This window comes from Pinus tabuliformis, chromosome 5_2 (genome assembly GCF_031772625.1).
Source record: "Pinus tabuliformis cultivar Carrire ecotype Pingquan chromosome 5_2, CPIR1, whole genome shotgun sequence".
In the NCBI taxonomy this organism is placed as follows: Eukaryota; Viridiplantae; Streptophyta; class Pinopsida; order Pinales; family Pinaceae; genus Pinus; species Pinus tabuliformis.
Window position 1 is genome coordinate 536632136 of NC_142306.1, and position 23650 is coordinate 536655785.

Below are 23650 nucleotides of genomic sequence, written 5' to 3' on the forward strand. Positions count from 1 at the left end.
TCTTCATTCTTCCATTCCTCCCTTGCTTCATTTATCCAATCTGGTTGGATAATAGAAATGGTGCACAACAATGCTTCCACATCCTCATCCTTTCTTGAGAGTGCATCTACCACAACATTTTGCTTTCCTTTCTTGTAGATGATTTAAAAGTCATAACCTAACATCTTTGCAACCCATTTTTGTTGCTCTTCAGAGGATAATCTTTGTTCTAAAAATTATTTAAGACTATCATGATCCATTTTTACCTTAAGTGTCTTCCCATTAGGTAGGGTCACAATTTCTTAAGTGCATGTAGTATTGCCAACATTTCCTTCCCATAAATAGCTTTGTGTAAATACATTCCCTTGATTGGATGACTTTTGAAAGCAATGGGTCTTTCATCTCGCATTAAAACAACACCAATTCCATTTCCTGAAGCATCACATTCCACAATAAAGGTTTTTGTGAAGTCTGGCGTAGCTAAGACCGGTGCTTGGCACATTGCCTCTTTAAGATGTTTGAAAGCCTTTGTTGCTTCTGGAGTCCATGAAAATGCATCTTTCTTCAATAATGTTGTTATAGGTGCTGATATTCTCTCATAATTCTTAACAAACTTGTGATAATACCCTGTCAACCCGAGAAATCCTCGTAGATGCTTTATGGATGTGGGAATTTTCCATTCCTTAATGGCTTTAATTTTTCTAGGGTCTACCTTAACATCTTCATGAGATACAATATGACCTATATATTCCATCTCCTGTACTCCAAAAAAACATTTGGAGCTTTTTTCATATAATTGTTTCTCCTACAATAGTTTGAGCACCTTGTCAACATGTTCAACATGATCCTTCCAAGACTTGTTGTAGATTAGTATTTCATTAAAAAATAATAACACAAATTTTCTAAGGAAGGGTTTGAAAATGGAATTCATCAAACCTTGAAATGTGGAAGGTGCATTGGTAAGGCCAAAAGTCATGACCAAAAATTAATAATGAACCTCATGAGTTCTAAATGTTGTTTTCGGAATGTCTTCAGTCTTCATTCTGATTTGATGATATCCTGAATGAAGATCCAACTTGGTGAAGTAAATTGATCCATGCAATTCATCCAATAATTCATCAATGACAGGAATGGGAAATTTATCTTTAATAGTGAGCTTGTTGAGCTCCCTATAATCCGGACACATGTGCCATGATCCATTCTTCTTGTGCACCAATACTACTGGAGCAAAGAAATAACTTTGACTAGGTTGAATTATACCCTCTAGCATTTCTGCAACCATATGTTCAATTTCACTGTTTTGGGCATAGGGATATTTGTACAGCCTGACGTTTGGAGGAACACTTCTTGGAATCAAATGAATAGCATGATCATGATCATGAATAGGTGGGAGACCTTTGGGAGTCTCAAATACCTTGGAATTATTGTCCAAGATTTTTTGGAGATCTGGAGAAATAGATGATTTCGATGTGGGAACCTCTAGCGAATATAATTGTGCAATTACACCTCGTTGTTCCTTCTTTAGAAGCTTTGTCATACCGTTAGAGCTAATTATCTTTCCCAGTTTCCCTGCAATACCCCTTAATTCAAATTCCTTTCCTTCCGCACAAAATTTCATGAAAAGTTCTTGAAAATTAAAAGCTATTGTACCCAAGGATTGTAGCCATTGGACTCCTAGTACAACATCAACACCACCCATTGGAATGGAAAGCATTGGGATATTCAATACATATTCTCCCATGGATAGCTTGATATTATGGCACTTTGCAAAGAAATTTATGGTTCCTCCACTTGCAACCATCACTTGACACTCTAGTGCTGGATATAGGAAGCAATTCATTTCCTTTGCTATCTTACAATGAATAAAATTATGGGTACTTCCCAAATCAATCAACACTATTACCTTTTTCTTCATGATATGTCCTTCTACCTTGATAGTTTGAGGAGTGGTAATTCTAGCCAATGCATTACAAGATATGGTAAGATTCATTTCTTATTTATCTAGGGTTTGTTCCTGGAGTATATCCTCTTCTTTTGACATTTCTTGTTCCTTTTCTTCCTCCTCTTCACAATCTATGTAGAATAATTTCTTCTCAACACACTTATGACCTTTAGTGTATTTGCTATCACAACTGTAACAAATCCCTTTTGCTCTTTTTTCTTCCAATTGTTTTGGCGTCAACCTTGTAGGTTGTGGAAGGCTAGGGGCAACAACACTTCCATATTTATAGTTGTGAGTGGTAGGCTTCTTGGTTGCCATAATTTTGCTTTCCATTTTTCTTGCTAACCTGAATGCCTTCTCCAATGAATCAGGTTCCCAAAGGCGAACCTCATGTTGGATATTATCCTTTAAAGTCCCTATGAACACATCAATCCTATGCTCCTCTGGAATATATTTTACCCTTATGTTCAATTTTTGAAAGTCCTCAATGAGCTCCATCATTGAACCCTTTTGTTTGAGATTTATCAATTAGCTAGAAAAGGTGTTGCTTTTTGTATCCTCATAATGTGCTATCATTTCTTCTGTAAAAATTTCCCAAGTGACAATTTGTTTATGAGAGAAAAGCCATTGATACCATACAAACTGATGTGGTTCCAAATATAAAGTTACAATACGTACCTTTTGTGTGTTTTGCACATTATGGAGATCGAAAAATTGCTCCATCTGCAGTATCCATGATCCAAGATCCTTGCCATCAAACTTCCTCATATCGATTTTTGGAACATGGTGGGTCTTCAATCCAACATTAGAGTCTATGAAATCATGATTAACATTTCTTTTGTTCTCATCATGAGTTTCCTTTATTACCCTTTCACCATTAGTGACCATTTCTTGTAGTAACTTATTCAAATTTATCTTCAATTCTTCCATCTTATCGTCCATGCCATTCATCTTAGCATCCACGACATTCATCTTAGCTTCCACACCATCCATATTAACTTGCATGCCATTCATATTAGCTTCCACGCCATTCATATTGGCTTCATTTACTTTTAGTGAGAGTGAAATTTGTTGTACTTGGTCTTGTAATTTTGATATATCATGTTGCAATTATTCCTCTTCTTCACGAGTCATGCTAGAGCTTTCAGGTTACTTACTAGGTGTTTCCATTTTCTTTCTTTGGGGAATTAATTATTTCTAATAATTCTTCACTATTCCCTTTTAATTCCTTCAAACTAAATTTTCAAGCCAATCTTATTCAAAATTTAAAAAAACTACTCACCTTTTTTTCACTTTGTAAGAGCTCGATATTGAATCTGTTGTATCTCTATAACTGCAGATCTTGAATATCTGAAATCTTATCCTACAGTAGCCCTTTGAGTCCTCTTTCTAACTCCATAAGTCTGATCAAGATTGGATTCTCTAAGGAAGAGTTATGCCAAATCTCTTACAGTGGCCTGGTTATAAACTAGTTCAAAAGAGCGAAATTGTACGACGTGCCACATGTCACTGTTTTGACATTAGTACCTGAAACTGATACACAACAAACTACATGCCATCCTCTTTTTGAAACTTCTAACGAAATTTCAATCTGATGCTCAAAACAAAAGTTATGACGATTTTCCCCAGGTCACCTGTTTGGAATGTAATTTGAGAGTCTGCAAAAACGCTAACTTCCTCAGATCATATCTCCGCAAATATAGCGAGAAAGGCTCTGAAACTTGGTCCCTAAGTTCAAAACAATTTTGGCTCAAATGGGTTGTTTTTTTAGCTTCATAAAACAATTTATAGCGAAAATGCCACGATGACCTATTTGAAGTAGCAAAACCCTAGAATCCAAAGCTTTGATACCAAATGTTAGTAAACCAGCTCACAAAAAAGGTAGAAAAGATAGACCAACGCCTTAGAATTCAGCCTTTTCGAGGGGGCAACCTCCTTTACATTACACAAATGAACAATTATTGGATGATACAAATGACTAAACCTCCCTTCTATATATAGGAGTCTAAGGGGTCACAATATAATCAAGCCGACATAACAGTAATAACATAAGGGCACAAAAATAACAATAGTGGGTTTCTATGGGGCATACTAATAACAATATGGGGACAATAGGGGCACAATAATAACAATAAGGGATACAATGAAAATAGTAATGGGGGAATCACTAGTATTATAGGGGCCTAATAGGTACCAAAGTAGGGCTTCCAAACTCCACCTGTAGTTCATTTGGGTAAAAACCATGAACCTACCTCTTTTACCAACCTTTTCACATTTTCCTCTATTTCCGGAATAGAATTTCTCCAAATATCTTGATTTTTGGAGTTTCCCTGCTTTTCTTGCACAAATTTAGGGAAATGATATCTAGATATTTTATGGTAGATTTGTTGGCATAACCACTTGAGCATCACTAAATTTCACTAACGCTCCCTCTGGCCTAACAAAATGAGTTAGCAGCTTGACTAACGCTCCTTTATGTTTGTAAACAAGATTTATAAAGCAGGTTATCAACGTACAGAGAGTGTTAGTGTGGATTCTAGGCCTGCAACTGTGGTCAATCTTTCAGTCATCTTTTCCTTATCCTCTAATTTGATTAGGAGGTCAATTTGTCCTATAACAGATGCCCCCTAAAGTATGAGATTAGAGGTAGAGACAATGGCCGAAATAATTTTTGAAAATACTGTAGTTTCCTGTCAAAATCTTTGTAGAGAGAGAGAAGTTTCAGGCAATAAGGAAAACCTGATACAACAAAAGTACATATATATGAACTCCTAAAGTCATGTCCTAAGTTGGGCATGCCCATGCGCAACAGCTATGTCAAAGTAACTTTCTCCTCAGAGATTGCATCAATGTTGGCTGCCAATATGGCATAGGGCGGATCCAGTGTCATAATAGATTATCCTGAAATGGTTGTCTTCAAAGAACAATATCGCAGCTTGAGAGAGTAAACAAGGCTAAATGATGTAAGGCTCTACCAAAGGACTTGATTCTTGCTTCACCGAACAACATAGATCGGGACATGTGATAAAATGAGTTGACGTCAAAAATGCACGAAATCATCTGATTACCAGCCAATAATGGAGACTGTTAACAGATGTGAGGAGGCCACCGATAATGGTGATGGTTTCCAAGATGCACAATTCAAACTAGCGAGTGTAAAAGATTTTTTTGTCGTCGAACACTCGTAGAATCGCTTAACTAGGAGTCAATGATGAAAACCCATGATCAAGCACAAGGTAACCTACCACTAATGTCAGCAAGCACCAAGGCACTGAATGGGTTTCTGGGTTATATTCGTAGATAGAGTGTTGAAGTCGATAGGAAGGAACCTGTTGAAAGGTAGGCAATGACGTGTCCTACATCAGTCAACACGAAACCGGAAAAGGATGACTTTGTTTTCTGAAGAAACTTTTGAGCTTTTGGTTCTAGACAACAGAGCGCATGATGAAAGGATATGTAGGGTCAGTTGATCAAGGAAACAAGTAGGGGCACTTGAACAATAGAAGGCACGACGATGGTTTTAACCAGACAACACTAGAATCATGAACACTACAGAGTGTTTAAGATATGGAGATGCAATGGCATTAGGGTATATAGGCTAAAAACTCATAGGTTGGTAGGGTTCATATTGAGAGGCTATCAAAATGACGGTCAAAATGACGGTTTATCTGAGGGAGTGCCATGTTCAAGGGAACTTTTGCTGCCAAACCACGGTTCAAAATACGGTTGTATTTCCACTTTTCCCCATCTGATTTTTAATGAGTCTAGATGGGTAAACTCATCGATATTCTCATGTTTAGAGAGTTTGAAAAGGATTGCAAAATGAATGACTCTTTGCCCTATCTGATTAGTTTAATGAGTCTAGACAGGCAAACTCATCAATTTTTTCTTCTTTTAAGAGTCTGAAAAGTATCGTAAAAAGAACGACTCTATATCTTGTCTATGTATTTAAAGAGTCTAGACTAGACAACTTGGTGATCTTTTCATCTTTAGAGAGTCTAAAAAGATTGTAAAGAGAGACTCCATGGTGGTCCCTTTGTCATAGTTGTTAAACGGGTGCGACAAAAGGTTAATAGTATACCCATATCGGTTACTTTTTCGTATTTAATCTACTGGACCCGGATAAAGAGAAACCTTTTTCCAATAGATGTTGACCTCATTTTGTTATGAGTATGAGGCGACGGACTAAACTCGTGTTTTGTCGTGACGCTTTAATGAGCTCAGTAACAAAAACTCGAGATTTTTCATTTTTTAACAAGCTTGAAAAAAGTACCTAAAAGAATGCTCGGGTCATCTTTAGCATGTTTAACGAGCAGCAAGACATAACTCAGGATTTTTCAGTTTAAAGAGTGAGAAAAAAGTGCCTAAAAAGGATGCTTCGTTGGTCTTTTTTAGTTTATGAGCTGGAACTAGATCAAAAAAGAGGTGCTCAGAGCATTGTTTGCATATATTTAACGAGTGCAAATGATGAAAAACTCGGGGATGTTTATATTGTTTAAAGAGCGATAAAATATCCCACAAAAGTGCTTTACGGATTGTGGTATATATGTTTAACGATCTCTACTACAAAAACTGGGAGGTGTTTATATTTTTTAAAGAGCGATAAAATGTCTCCAAAAGTGCTCTATTCATCGTTGCATAGATTTAACGAGCGCAAGGGCAAAAGCTTGACGATGTTTATATTTTTTAAAGAGCAATAAAATATCTCTAACAATGCTCTATTAAGTCTTTCATGTAGCTTTTACTGCTTTTCATTCTTGAAGTACTTTCATCAAAAGCAATAAAAAGGTAGCAATTACTATTTTTTGGGTTCATGCATGATAAAAAGTCATGTAGAATGGACTATTCCTCTTTAATGATTTTTTCAAGATATCATGTCTCTCATAGTTATATAAAGAAATGCTTTGAGCTTTCACATGCATCATTTTCACTATTTTGAAGTTTGTGAGAGCTAGTTGGAGCTAAAGAGGAGCAAATTTTCCGCGGACCATTGCAGGAGATTCGGGCAACCATTCGACATGCTGTCAGTCCTAGGTGAGAGCTAAAACCTTGCTCTATGCTTTATGAAACCTTTTTTATCAGTTTTTTGGGTGGAAATTTTCAGATCTGAGGTTCCCTAGAGCCATGTTTGCGCACTAATGCCCTCCAACAGGCCAGTAGGGAGAGTTAAACGCTTTGTACGAACCATGGAAGGGCATTAATCCTCCTTGTGCAGCACTAGGAGGGGCATTAAGGTAGTAGGGTGCATTTGAAACCCTCATGCAAGGATTACTTAAGTGATTTTGACCCATTTTAGCTAATTTTAGGGTTATTTTGTGCAGGTTTTGAGCTGAAATGACTCACCTATGGAGAGAACAGGCCCATGACAATGAGGAATTGCTGATGCAAAATGATCCAGCTTGCATACTTGCATTGCGCTGCTGCGGTTTGTTGAAGTATGCAAGGCTAGAGCTGATGAAAGGACAGGAGGAGCTACTGAGATGGATCATACAGTGCTGGGATGAACATGAGCAAGTGTTCAGGATTGGAGATCAAGAGCTAGCCATTGACTGGGATGACATTTACTTTTTGACTAGTTTGTCGTGCCGTGGGGCACATGCAAACCTTACCAGTGGTAGGTCAGATCCATGATCTACTTCAGAGCTAGTAGATATCTACTACATCCCTGGGAGTGGATTAGTCAGTGACAGAGTCCCAATAGAGAGGATTCGATCTCGGTCTATGAGGGAAGTTTTATAGTTGATTGTGTGCTTGGAGGGGTCAAAAAGTCCCCACGTTGCAACAAAGGCCCAATTGTTGCTTTCCATTGACTGTGTCCAACCCCAGATGTTCAACTAGTGTGAAGCAGTGCTTCACCAGTTGAAGGCAGAATTGACAGCGTGCAATACCCATACCCAACAATGTTTCGGGTACGGTACTATCATAGTCTCATTTATCCTTGAGAGGGTACTTGTCATGTGCCCACGGGTGAGCTTAGGTCCCTTTGATCTGAGGGAGCTGAGGCAAGGTCGCTGGTCATCACTTGATCCTTGCACAGGAGGAGGACCACTCCGACATTTCTTTGACGAAGACTTCTTCCAATGGCTTCGTAGCCAGATCGTGATTGTTGATGATTATGCCTATGAAGGCATGGAATTTACCGGTGACCCAAACTTGATGCTACCGCTCGGGACCAACTGGGGTCCTCAAGGTGAGAATAATGTTGATAGTACTTAAGTATTTTTGTACTTTTGAATGTATATGTAATGTTTTTTAATGATGAGATAAGAACTGACATGAAACTTTTATGCTTAACACAGATGTGGCTCTAGTATGACCTGCAGGCCAACCTCACTATGTGCGATGAGGTGGCCAACTACATGCTAGAGGAGGTGATGCTGACAGTCTCCGTGAGGTTCTGAGGAACCTGGAGGGTTTGACTATGGGTGTCCCTCCCCTTCCTATGAGGGAGATTCCTACTCATATGCAGCGACACACCGTTGGTGTACCTGAGCGGTTTCTGGTTCCTCTTCGGAGGGTAGCTAGAGCTGTTTTAGCTTTTCTGGAGCAATAGGCTCATTTTAGCAGGTGTTCTGGCATAGCCATATCAGAATTTATAGCTGGAATTTGAGCCATTTTGTAGTTAACTCATCCAAGTTTTGGAATATTTTTGATGTAAAAAACTGGATTTCTATCTATATATATACAGATATGTTTTGGTATTTTTGGTGGTGTAAATGTGTTTTTTTTTAAATGTTTTTTGTGACAAATTTTTAACTTTAGCAAATGTTTTTACTTCTCATGCATGCTATTATAACAATTGTGACAAATGCCAATCTAATACATAGTTAGCTAACAAATCAACGACAGTATTTAATTCTTGAGGAACATGCTCATATGTGATTGTGTCAAATCGATGTTCCAAGAGGCGTACCCTTAGATAGTTATGTAACAGGGTTGGATTGAGGACGTGATAATGACTGGTCAATTGCATAAGGACTAGCTGGAAGTCTAACCTAACCGCTAGATTGGAGATGCCCCTGATTAAAGTTACTTTCATTTTCCTTTATGAGAAGTAGATAGGAGAGGATCAAATAATACCAACCTTGATCTTTCGCTCGGTTCTTCGCTTGTCCCTTCTCCTCACCGATAGGTCTTTGCCGCTTCTCCCTTGACCACTCCGCTTCAAAGAGTACCTGTAGAGTCAAAGCAACATAATACCTTCAAAGTGCAGAGATCTACAATCATAAACAATATATGACCAGATATATATTGACCACACGAATGCATATACAATCATACATACAAGAATGTGGAGGAAAACTTGAATAACTTTATTGATATAAAGATTAGAAGAGAGGATTACAACCCATTGATCTGACCTAGCGTCATCCTCCCAGCATGAAAGCCCTTCTTCACCTCATGAAAAGCTTAGATCACCCAACACTATGATATTCCACCAAGAAACCTATAGCACTTCCTTATAAGATCTAAAATTCCAGCCTTTGGATCTCTGTGATGAGGGATCCATATATAGATGATTGCAGGGGGGTAAGTCAGCTTCTGGGATTTTGATTAGTGTCCTCTCTATGATAGTTCTTGATTCCACTTGGAGATTGATGATCTCTTACTGATCCCTGGGCGAATTCAAAGAGGCAAGTGTCACAGGAGAAGTTTCTGGAAGATTCCATGACGATCCACCTTGCAAAATGTCTCTGCCATTTGTCTACTCTCACCCATCACACCCTACAGAAGGGCTTTCCAGTATGCATCGCACCCTCTGCACTGGGTAGTCTGTATGGTCTAGATTTGACCAGTTCTAAGTAGTTTTTACTTGAGAACTTCTGGGAGATGATGTAATCAGCTGACCTTGTTCCTTTAGGGTGTGAAGCAACACTTTTAGGGACTTAGGAGCCCTTGGTTTATGGACATGTATGATTGGGGTTGCGGTGCCAAAAAATGTCTATAACAGTTGCCCCCTAAAGCATGAGGTCGTTAATCTTTTGATGTCGGGTGAAATGCTTTATCATGAGGATTCGAAGTTTTTTTGAGTTGGAAGGTGACCTGTAATAAGATACAATACAATACATTATCTTCATAATATTTTTCATGATCTAGCTGAGGCGGCCATTCCCATGCTCAGCTTTATAAATTCATTTTCATGTACATAAGACAGACAACCGTCTGTGTGGCAGACTGATGATTCTGATAGAGCCATCATCCTTTGATTCGGATGATCATCTGTGCAGCAATGATGTACATTTTATGTCTTTATTTTGCTGAATATATTGCAGCCCGAATGGATGAAACTAGATCCGGGGTCTTCAAACTCATCCAATCTTCACTAGGAGTACAAGTTGATCCATGTGAAAGATGTTCTGGAGTCGAACATGGAAAGACATTGCCTAATTACCAGCTAATGATGTAAGCTGTTAACAGGCGCGAGAGGAATCACCGATAATGATGATGACCCTCAAGGTACGACAATACAATTCGTGTGGTGTGAAAAAGGGACTTGGCATCGAACACCACGCAAAATCTTTCAGTCAAAGGCCATTGATGTGAACCTGTCGCCGGAAGTGAGAAACTTGCCATTGAGGCATGCAAGCTTCAAAGTACTGAAAGGGTTGTTCCTAAGTTGACTTCTTGGATAATGAGCTGATGTCGACAAGAAGCGACCCGTTGTAGGAGGGCCTTAATGAATCCCACATCTCCGACATGGAATAGAGTAAATGATTTTGGAGGTGAAAACGATCTAATGATACAGGGTTCAGGGTGGCGATCATGAAAGCATGGAGCGTGAATGTATTTCAGTGGATGAGACACAGGTGAATTCTCTGAGCAACTTCTCTTGAACATACCGGTGAAACTGACATGGATTGGTAGCCTTAACCCCAAATATGGATGGTGTGATGTACCAATGGTGATATGACCGGTGAACTGAATAACCCAACCCGACTCGGACATGGAGTGAAAGTGTCATGTTCAAGAGCGACTTGCTACCAATAAAGTTTCTTCAAGTTTTCTTCCCAATTTTTCCCCAGTCATTGCTGACTAGTACCTCTTTATTTTTGTCAAGCTTGAGGAGGATAACATATGCTTGTTCTATAATTTTTCCTTCGGGAAAAACCTTCGCTATTTTTTAACGAGCCTAGCGACAATGAGACTCGTTCTTGTCTATATGGACAAGTTTTTCGCTATTGGTTTTAACGAGTTTAACGACAAAGATAACTCGGTCCTTTTCAATTTTAGAGAGTTTGAAAGGGACGTAAAGGAAACTCCAATAATCCTTTTTCGTCATATAGTCCCTCAAGTACAAAAAAGTATAAAATAATATGAAAGGGATGAATTTTCGATAATTTTACTGAGTCAAACAAAACAAGCGCTCAATCTTTTTGTGTAATAATCCCTCAGGTCCAAAAAGATTAAAATCTAGAGGAGGGATAACACTCCTAGTAGCTTTAACGAGCTGGAGAGACCAACTGATCGGCAATATTTTCATATTTTACGAGTCAGATGAAAAGAGCTTAAAGGAGACTCATTTTTTGAGGAACGAGTGATAATTTCAGGTAGCAGCTGATTCCAGGTAATGTTTGGAATTTTCCAATTACGACAATGTCAAAAGGTTGGCTAACAGAATCACTGGTCGCAGATGTTCCTAAAAAAGGGTAAACAATCAAATGGAGGCGTATGATCGGCTAAAATAGAGTGGAGGTGATGATGAGAACATGACCAAGGCTCAAAAGTTGATGATAATGCATTCACAATGGTTATTTACCGGAGATTGGTTCATTTTTTAATGAGCTTAAATTTTGGTGGAACATTTTCTCATTTCTAGGTTTAATTTTTAATGAGCTTGAACTTTGCATAAAAACTGCTCGTGGTGGGTTTATTTTTTAACGAGCTTGAACCCTGCAGTAACACTGCTCGTGGCGGGTTTATTTTTTAATGAACTTGATTCCTGTAGTAACACTGCTCGTGATAAGTTTGCATGCCCCAAGCATAATAATACAAATCAAGGTGCATGCCCCCCAAGCTTCATTTCATTCAACACGGTGGTCGGAATGAAGGTTTACCTTCGAGATATTTGAAAGACTCGACTTGGAAAGGGAGTTGTTTCATTTTTTAATGAGGTTGACACAAGATAGGAACCATCCTCAGAATCCACCGTATTTACAGTATTTGATAGAAATAAAAAACTGAACGATGATTAAGGTTGCTGGAATAATCTTCGTGGTAATTTGGAAGATGGGAACAATGGTGGTAATCTTCCCATGGTGCGTCTCTTATCATCTTTGATTGAATGATTCCTTCATCTGTAGAATGTACATGCGACCAAGGATCTGAAGAGGTGCCATATTCCTTAGACCTATCTATCCAAACACTCAATGAGCATTGATTTTGGTTTGCCCCCCAGGCCAAGAAAATTGATTGCTACAATATTTCAATTAGGGCGATGATCCATGTTGACAAAATGTTCAGGAATCTTCTGAATTGAGAAGATATCATGTTGGAGGTTCCCATCGTGGCCACTTCCGCCAGATTGTTTGGAGGCAGTAGGGTAAAAGTTCCCATCAATGTATGGTATTTTAGCAGGCCTACTCCAATGTTTCGAAGCGAATGAGAGATTCCATGGATCATTGGAATGCTTCCCATAACTTGTCAACTATTGGGGTGGAAGGTTTGTTGATAAACGATTGTAATTCCTCCTTGAAAAGGAAATGTAATCTTTCTAAAGTATGTTGACACAACTGCAGCCATAGCATAAATCCAGGGCCTTCCCAGTAGGATGCTATAATCGAGGTCTCCATCGATAACCTCGACATCAATTTCTATTGTTTTGTCCCCCAGTTCGACTTGCAAGTTACTTAAAATCCCATATGGGGTGTATGCTCATCCATCAAATGCTTTTAATGTCGTTGACGATTGCGGTAAGGGTGGTGATCCTAAATTTTTCCAGCAACTCATTGACATAACACATGTAGATGCCCCCTCATCAATAATTGTTCGATGAAATTTTTTTTTGAGGGCTTTCACTTGAATAAGAAAAGTGAGTTGAGCTGGTAACTAAGGGTCATATCCTTTATGATTAAAGGTCATAAGATTGGAATCCGCTGGGTCAATCCCACCTATTGCTGATAATAGAGCCTTCTTTTGGGAGGGGCTATTTTGCAATACCTCAAGTGTTGACATAGCGAACGGCGATTGGGCCAGGTCCTCTACTATATTATAATTCTGTGCTACTCTGGCACGAGGATTAAATGTCGATTTGTTTACTACTCCCTTTGGTGACTTATCGTTAGCTCAGGAATGATGGGTGGCACAACTTCGGTCGAAGTTGTTGTCGAACTACTAGGTTGATCAGTAGCCTTGTTGTCCGACAGCTATGGATTCCCGTAATCTTTATTCCTTGTCGATATCAAAGCATCATTTTGCTGTTTCGAAATGGACAACATGAGCACTTGGGATTGGGAAGCATTATCACTAGCAACCAGATTGGTTCCTGGGTTTGGAAACAGATCAGTCAATACCGCTGAAGTTTTTGAATTCTTAAATAATTTCTTAATCTCAGCTTTATGTGGACAATCTCTTGTCTGATGATCCTCATCACATATCTGACACCTCAAAGGGGGTTTCCTTTGCCCAAAAGGGTTTGGAGAAGATTTTTTAGGAGATGACTCCTCTTGTTTCTTCTTTTTCCCTTTCTTTTTATTCTTGCCCCCTGGTTGCTTCGGTTCTTTGCCTCTGTCAGTTGACACGACATTTACCTCTGAGGCGAGAAGTTCTTCATTTGAATTTTGACTTGAAACTATACAAGCCTTCTTTGATGTAGCCTTTACGATTTTCGTGCTAGTCATACCTATCACGCCATCGCCAGCATGAGAGTCTTTGTTTGATTTAGGAGGGGGAGGAATGGAAAATTTCGGTCTAGGAGCATCAGGTATTTTATCATAGAGCGTGCCAGACTGAGTATAGATCAAGTCTAGATATTGAGCACGAGCAATGACGTGCTCTTCAGTGACGACTCCTTCCTTTGCCACATCTTCCATAATAGAAGGTAATAATGACTTAATCAACCATTCAACTTGCATCTGATTAGGAACATATGTTTTTACCATTCAACGACAACGTTGCCACTCATGAATATGATCAGATATGTGAGTGGTCGTCTTTTGTTTGAAATTGGTAAGAAGCTTTGTTCCTGTTTCGTACCTTATGGGTAACTGAAAATGGGTTGAAAAGGTTGTGGCTAGGGTGCTGAAGTTATCAAATGAAGCTCTAGGCAATTCGATATACCATTTTGTTGCCGGACCAGTTAACGTTTGCTGAAAAAGGTGAAGCCTAATCGAATCATCATTTAGAGTGTTAGATGAACACCACAGATGAAAGGTCATCACATGATTTGATGGGTCTTCACCCGGATTTCCATTAAATTTAGGAATATCTGACGGAAGTTTATGTGGAATCTCTGGCCACCAAGGGGTGTAAGAAATTGGATCGTTTGTCAGCCAATTTATATCTGGTAACTCTAAAGTTGCCACAAAGGGAAACTATTGATTTAGGTTTGGTGAAGCATACCCAGGATAAGATGGGATTGCCTGAGCAGTGGGTCTTTGCATACCAGCATAATGCATTTGATGCTGATAACTTTGGTAAGGTTGATGGGCATAACCACTATGAAATGGTTGATGTTGACCATTTTGAATATACGGCTGCCTATTACTTGCAAAGATTTGGTGCTCAGATCCTTGGTAAACTTGTTGGAATTGCGATTGTTGATATTGCACCAGCCATGGTTGTGAAGCCATGATCTATTGTCCAGTACTGACTGTTTTACCAACATGAGGGGCAATGGTCCTCGTCTGAACCTGGGTCATTCCACTAGTTGGTGAGTGCGGTTGTGTTGCAGGGACAAGAAGTTGTTGTATTACGACCTGAGAAACCTGAGGTTGGCATACAACAGGCAACGCTTATACTTGCGACACTGTCACAATAGCCGGTGTAGTGGGGATATTTGACACAGGTAAACTTTGTTGCATCAAGTATACAACTCTTGGTTGTTGAGGCAGGATTGGCACCCAACCACTAGATGTAATTCTAGCATAACCTGAATTCTATTGTGAACTCTCGTATGGTTGTTCTCCCAGAGGAGACAATGAAAGGGTATACTACCCTCCATACGGCGGTAATCCAGTGCTCAAAGGAATAATTTTCCTTTGGGGACCGGATTGCCCAAATTGACACTGTGAAGGATCAATTTGCTGAGACTCAACATAAGAGATTCCAGATATTATTCTGGATGAAAAAAAGGGAACAGACCATATTGTCAAAACAGCTCCTGGATGGAATCCATCCAGCAATTGAGATCTAGTTGGGACAGACGGTACATCGGTGAACATTGTCAGAGTAGTGGCAGGAAGTTCTGCTGTTGCTGTGTTAGATGACAAAGTCCTAGATGTCAACGGTTGTTCAGACATATTTAGTCTATCCAAAATATTCCTTAGCAATTCTTTAGGAACTTCCAATGGTGGGAGACTAACTTTTGATGAAGAAGGATATAGGGTGATCCCAACTCAAAAATGCGATGGAGTACTAGATGGAGGATCCTCCACAATATCTTCTATAGCAATCAATCTAGGTGGAAGAGGGAGACTGTCAGGTCCGTAAAATATTTCTGGTGCCAAAGAAGGTATAGATTCTATAGCGATAGATGTTTGGGGAATAACACTTTCCGAATCAGCTGTAGGTGGAGCCAGTTCAGGAATAGAAGTGTTTACCATCACAGTAGGATCAGTTCTACTATCCTCTTGTGGCTATGGAACTTCTTCTGTAGAGGCGGGGATATCAGAAATGTTTGGAGTAACCGGAGTCTTTAAGGTTGTCTGAACACTTGTTCCAACCAAACCAGGGGACTTTGATCTGGTTAAACAAGTTCGCTTTGTCCGGAATAGTTTTGTTTCCGGAGACAAAGACGATTGATTCGTAAGTCTCCACGAATGAGGAGGTTTATATTGACTTTCCTCCATGATTGCGGATTACTCGATCAACTAAAAATAAAGGGGAAAATTATTCTGGATTAAATGAATTTTAGACACTTTGACACAACTTGCTTTTTCAATTTTTAAGAGTCGAGAAAAAACAATGACTCTAGTCACCTTTGATTTTTAATGAGCTTGAAGTGACAAGTGCTCAGATGGAACTTTTCCTTTAAGGAGTTTGAAAAGGAATGAAAGAGACTACTCTGGAAATCTAGACAGAGGGATTACCAAACCAATCACAAAACTGCAGAATAATTTTTACGGTACGACAGTCAATCTTCCCGAATGCTGTGTTCAGTGCATTGTGATCGATAGGGCGACAAACATGGCTTCCTATGGATAAAGGATATAACCTATTGTGGTCTCCCAATATATACTCGACGGTAAGTGGGAGCACAAGTCCGTACTGGCACTTGTCGTCTCAAAGAGGAGGAATCACCCAACCAACAATGAAAGCGATAGTTACTAGGCTTTATGACGCCGGAATACGTCTCTAGCCTAGACTTCTAAATGTTGTGCGTTAGGTTCCAAAGCGTTTTTATGTTCATTGAATTTATTTTATAGTTGATCTTTCTTAAGAAATTTTCCTTTCAGGTTCACCGCGTGATGTAGATATACAATTCCTAAAATGCAATCTAAGATGATAAACAATCATTTAATCTTCTTTTTGCAATGAAAATCCTAGCTACTAAAGAAAGAGAAATGATATTCTTTCAACATAGAGCAGAGAGGACGCACTAGATGCACTGTCCTAAATCAAACCAACAAGCAGTCTAAATGCAAATGCACATGCATGTATTTGTTTTCAGCTTTCTTAATGTGTGAATGACAAGAAGAATGCTAAGTACAAATCTGAATTATCTTTTCAAAGCGACAGTACTAACAAATTTCTCTTCAAAACGAAAGGAAGATAATGATGACACTTTGTGACTTTGAATTGAAAGTTTCTTTTAACACTTGACAAACTACTAATCCAAATCAAATACAAGAGTAACGATATAATCAACCATCAAGAACAATAGAATTCTTTTCTTTGACTGAAAATGACACTTGCGACACTTTCAAATCAAAAGACGATAGTTTGATTATGCTACTTTTTGTAAAAGAGAACTATAAATGGCGCACAATACATAAAAACATTCATAATTCTTTGTACTATGGAGGCGGAATCATGAAAAGGAAGGGAGTTTCCACAGTGGTATACTAATCACAGATAGCAAAACTCCTAAATAAAGCTGAAGAGAGTGAACATAGAAACCAAAATCTGAGAGCAGAAGAGGTCTTGTCTAATCAGCGCACTTGCAACACAGGGGAAGTGTGATGCAGCGCACCTACTGCACACGGGAGGTGTGATGCATCCAGATTCCCAAGAGGAGAAAGTGCGATGATCCAAGGATGAGACTTCAACTTGGTTCTTGGTCACAGTTTGCAGCTTAGTTCAAGGATTTAGGCCGTGCTAATGATAGTCAGTAAATACAAATCACAGGGGCTGATCTAATGAGGTTACTAGAGCCACCACTAGGGCAATTAGGATGTTTGCAAATCGATTGTTAAGTTTATAAAAAAAACCCGGAGATAGATTGGAGTAGCATTGATCTACTTTGCACTTGCATAGCAAATGCAGTTCGAAGTCTAGCTGGCTTAACTTCAGGCTCAGTCTGTAAGTTTATAAAGAAAACAATCTATTCGCTCCCCAGTGGAGTCGCCATTTTGTTATCGAGAAATATAGTGTCTATGCAGAGCTGCTAGTCCCACTAAGATGGGTAGCTATCGTAGAAACAAACAGATTAAAGTTACTTTCATTCTCCTTTATGAGAAGTAGATAGGAGAGGATCAAAGAATACCAACCTCGATCTTTCGCTCGGTTCTTCGCTTGTCCCTTCTCCTCACTGACAGGTCTTTGCCGCTTCTCCCTTGACCACTCCGCTTCAAAGAGTACCCGTAGAGTCAAAGCAACATAATACCTTCAAAGTGCAGAGATCTACAATCATAAACAATATAGGACCAGATATATATTGACCACACGAATGCATATACAATCAAACATATAGGAATGTGGAGGAAAACTTGAATAACTTTATTGATATAAAGATTAGAAGATAGGATTACAACCCATTGATTTGACCCAACATCATCCTCCCAGCATGAAAGCCCTTCTTCACCTCATGAAAAGCTTAGATCACCCAACACTATGATATTCCACCAAGAAACCAACAACACTTCCTTACAAGATCTAAAATTCTAGCCTCTGGATCTCTGTGATGAGGGATCCATACATAGATGATTGCAGGGGGGTGAGTCAGCTTCTGGGATTTTGATTAGTGTCCTCTCTCTGATAGTTCTTGATTCCACTTGGAGATTGATGATCTCTTACTCATCCCTGGGTGAATTCCGAGAGGCAAGTGTCACAGGAGAATTTTTTGGAAGATTCCATGATGATCTACCTTGCAAACTGTCTTTGCCATTTGTCTACTCTCATCCATCGAACCCTACAGAAGGGCTTTCCAGTATGCATCACACCCTTTACACTGATTAGGTGAGATGCATCGCACCCTCTGCACTGGGCAGTCTGTATGGTCCATCTTTGACAAGTTCTAAACAGTTTTTTGTGGAGAACATCTGGGAGATGATGTAATCAGCTGACCTTGTTCCTTTAGGGTGTGAAGCAACACTTTTAGGGACTTAGGAGCCCTTGGTTTATGGACATGTATGATTGGGGTTGCAGTGCCCAAGAATTTCTATAACAGTCGGGCATTTCCTCCTGAGACCAAACAAATTCTTCACGGAATTCCTTATGTAGGCAGGTGGAGTTTGCAATTTCCTCAGGACTGCAATCTGTGCTTATTGGGGTGTCTTCCATGGTGCCTGTCATGACTAAACTATCTATGGGCATTGACCTGGAAGTGTCGTCCATATTTTCTTCCACCCCAAAAGTTTGAATGCTTGTATAGGGTGGGGAAATGATTTCATTTGTGTCAGAGGAGAGGACTTGAAGTGGCATCATGTCTGAATCAAATGTCGAACCCCAAATATGCCATTCTTCCCAATGTTGCTCTCCAAAACTCATGATTTCTCTAACAGCTTCCTCCGTTGAGGGGAGTTGATCACATGGATCTAAAGGAAGAGCGGTTATGGGAAGGGGGGTGGTACCGTCGGCTATAGCCAACTTGACCAGAGATGTGGATGCTAATTGAATGCCTTGGTAGGTTGATTCAGTTGATGACAATGGCATCTGGTCTCCGAATGTGTCAAGGTCTAAAGGCGCCGTTAGGATCTAGGGATCAGTTAGTTCATGAGGAATTGATGAAAGCATGTTGACCGATTGTGGAACCTGCAACGACGGAAGAGGAAAACAACCCATCAGGGAGGAAGCCTTCAACAGACCAGTACCGATACTAACAAAGCTGTCAGTTACACCTCCTACTAGGGGTATGGAGCTATGTGGTAATGGTGAATAATCAGAGGTTCAGAAAGGCAATTGATCTACTGTTATGACCTTTCCATCCAATGGAAATAGGATGATACAAAAGACAGTGGATACGACGGCCATCATGGCATATGTCCAACTGCGACCTAGCAACAGATTATAGTCAAGGCTTCAGTCTACGACTTCTACATCCACCGTTATTTTTTTCCCAGCCAAAGTGATGGGAAAACTGGCTAAGTGTCCTTTTGGGACAAAGGTGTGGCCATCGAAATATTTAAGGGAGTTCGATGGTGGTGAGAGGGTTGGGGAACCCAAGGCGAGCCAACATGAAGCCGAAATGACACAGATTGAACCACCTTCGTCGATGACAGTTCGGTGTATACCTTTCCCTTTCAAAGTGATATGCGCCTAAAATGCAAGCTGGTGTGAAAGGGGAGGTTTACATTTGTCCATGTTGAAAATGGCAAGAATGGAATCCACAGGTTCAATACCCCTGATAGCCGAAAGCAAAGCTTTCCTTTGGCTGGGGCATGTTTGTAATACTTCGAGCACCGACATAGCCGATAGCACTTGTGCCAAATCCTCTATGATGTTGTAGTGTTGAGCGGCACGTGCAGATGTGTTGTGCATTGTGCATTGAAGTTCCCCCTTCGGGGGTCGAATTACAAAGTCCTCAACCAGCCTTTTGATTCGCAAATTGTTGGGCGGCGATGGGTTTTGACCTGTGGATGATTTTGTTGCCGGAGTGATAGGAGCTTCATATGATTTGGCTCTAGTTGTTAGTTCTACCATTTCAAATGTGTAAACGGTAGAACTTCCTTCACCAGCTGAAGGTTGTTGCGAACTATCGCTACCCCCTGACGTGGGTGGCAGTTGGTTGGCAATGAGATGTTGCTGTTGTTGATTAGGAAAAGGATTTCTAAGGATAGCAGGTGCCTTACCAGAATATTTCTTGGTATGGTAGTCCGTACATTCTTGAAGACGTGGAAAATGCTAGGTTACATGATCTTGAAGACAAAGTTTGCACGAATAGTTGGTTCCTTTATCCTTCTCCATATCAGTAGGCACAGTGGCCTTCTGTTTTAGGTTGGGCTGTGTTTGGACTTCAAAATTTCATACAAATATCACTCATTACCATACATTTTTCACCTATTCTTCCATTATATCACCCATTATTCACCATTAATGGGTCTCATTTATATTTTCCAAATATTATTTATTTTTAAGCATTTTTAAGAGAAATTCTTGATTAAATATTAGAAAATAATATATTTTACTTTATATATGGAAAGTGGGTTGTTTTTGTGACATGTGTAGGTGCCAAGGAAGCTTCCATGACACCTTTATGTGGCCTTGAAGGATCAAATTCGAATTTGAAGAGATAAACCTCATGGAGAGGATTATGATCTCATGGAGAAGATCAAGGACAAAAGGGGGTTATGTGTCTAGATGGTTGAGAGATTTATGGAACTAAATGAGAGATTAGTGGATGATCATTATTAGTTTGTTACTCATCCCGTTGTATAAATAGGAGTACAATCTCCTCCATTTGTAATCTTAGAATCTTGAAGTTTTGTAATCTTGAAGTTCTTGTAATCTTAGAATTTTGGAGTATGTAATCTTAGAAGCTTAGAGTTGTAATCTTAGAGTTGGTTTGTAATGGAGATTTTGGAATAAAGGATCATACTTCAATTTTCCTTCTACATTTGAGTCTCCATTGAAGTGGTGTGCTTGTGGAGTTATGGAGGGCCCCCATGGCCTCACTTGCATGCTTATTTGTTTATTTTAGGTATAATTTATTTTATGTTTTTGTTTGATTTCAGCTTTAAAGTTTTGTTAAATGTTCTAATATTGGAAGAATCTTAGTTGAAAGTGTTCTTGTAAGAGAAATGTAAGATCTCATACAATTATTAGATCTAGGTTTATTTCATTTCATCTTTTAATTTCTTATTAGATGTTCTAATGTTGGAAGAGATCTTGTAGAATATGTTCTTGTAAGAGAATCATAGATCTCAAACAATTGTTAGATCTAAGTTTGATTAATTGAAGGAGATCTTAATGAATATGTTCTTGTAAGGGGACTTTAAGATCTTGTACAAATTAGGAATCTTTCTAGATCTATATATTTTAGATAAGCACTTCTAAGTTTACCTTCCCGGGTTGACATTAAATTGAACTCTAATTGACATCATCAATTGGAACCAAACATTTTGGCGTTGTTGTTGGGGAAGTGCAACTAGAAGGATTTAGTAATTATTTTATGCATTTGTTTTTAATGGGCTAATTTGTGGAACTTGGTGACAGCAGGTTCATAAAGGAGTTCAAATTTTGGAGCATTTTTTTTTTCGCACATAGTTATTTTAAATTCAATTTTTATTTTAAACCCCCCATTTCTCACTAATCCATCTACAGATGAGGCCTTTGACAATGTTGAATGAGTACTTCTTGGAGAGCAAGGAAAATCACCTTGAGCCAACTCTAAGACAGGATTCTCACATACTTGTAAAACATAACGTAGAATTTTTAAATCTTGATGTGAGAATGTTCGAACTTTTAATCTATAGATGGCTTCACTGGAAGCATGCTTTTACTTAGAAAATAAAACATATTTCAAGTTAATATAGAATAGATTAAAAATAAAAATAAAACGAGATCTCGTAGAATTTTGTCGTAAAATTTCGTTGTAGAATTTCATCATAGAATTTCCTTGAAGAATTTTCTTTTAGTCTTGCTTTTTTAAAATATCATCATGAATAAAAAGAGCTGCTTCATCTTTGCACTTCTATGTCTTGTTTCTGTATCACGGGTGAGCCAGGAGCTTGATTATCGGAAAGCCTTATCTTCTGAGAGTCTAAACGCCCCCGTGATATTGCAGAAAGAGTGTAGATAATGCAAGGTTTTGTCGCAAATATTAATTGTGTTTTATCCATCCACGCTAACCTGCATAAATAAAATAAATCAAGAGATTAGTATGCTCTCTTCCTACACTTTGTGCAATCAGGAAGATCAAAAAATCTATTGATTTATTTCAAATAAAAATACTTTTTCTAGAAAATTGATCTGCATGAGCGAAAAACATAATAATGCGTCTTATACGAAAGGCCGAAACACACTGCAACACCATAAGTCACCAAATTTTGTGCAAAACCGACTCCTCTGTTCATTTGTGTGGCTTCTCTTACCATAAACGGTGGGTGGATCGCTGTGTCAGTTCACCTTTGCGCCTATGTTAACTCGCCATCATAACTACACTCAATTCTACATGTGAAGTCCACTGTTGTGGGAAAAATTGTTGGCAGCAGGCAAGATATAGATCTTCCTAGAGATGGAAACCAGGGATGGCATACGAATGACCTGTAGCCAAGCTCCAAGATCGAATCCAGCAAATATGTAATTCCACTGGCGGCAGTCTACAGCCCGTTCCGCACCAGAGATGCCCGTGTTGCGCTATCCTCCTCTCCGTTGTAAATCCTGTCTCTGCATTCTAAACCCTTACAGCCACATGGATTACACGCCCAAGATCTGTCTATACTCCCCAATTGTTTATGGTTTCTTCTCCAGGGGGGACGCTTACCAAATCTTCAATCCTTGCAACCATCTTCATCGCCCTCTGTTTGCATTTTTCACAATTTAGCTTTGCTTGCAACACGATTTTTGAAGTTGTTGTTGCCACTGGAATTGCCACGAATATGCCTGTAGAAGAGAAAGAGGACATGTCAGGCAAGGTCTCATGGCCTTGATAAAACAAGAAAATGAAAGAAATCAGCTTGGAATATCCACGCAGATCTGATCCTCCTTGCAGCACGTCGGTTCACTGAATATGCCTTAACGAAAAACCCTCCATATATCCTGCTATTTCACATTTTACGTCTTGTTTTAAGTTTGTTTTGATTTGATTAGATTAGTTATGTTTTTATTTGTATTAATATATATTAATGGTATTAATTGGATTAATATATTAAAATATATTAATATGTTATCATTGTATTAATGGTAATGGGTTGTTATGTATTATATTGTAATTTGTTGTACATATTTAATATTTGTTATATTATTATAATTGTATTAATTTATTGTAATTTGTTATATTTTTTATGTAAATCGTTGTATATGATGTTTGTTATGTTAACTAATGTTTGTTATATTTGTATTAATATATGTTATGATTGTATTAATATATTAATATATTAATTATATTAATATATTAATATGTTGTTATAATTATATTAATATAGTTGTTAATTGTAATTTGTTGTGATGATTGTTATGTTCGATATATTGTTT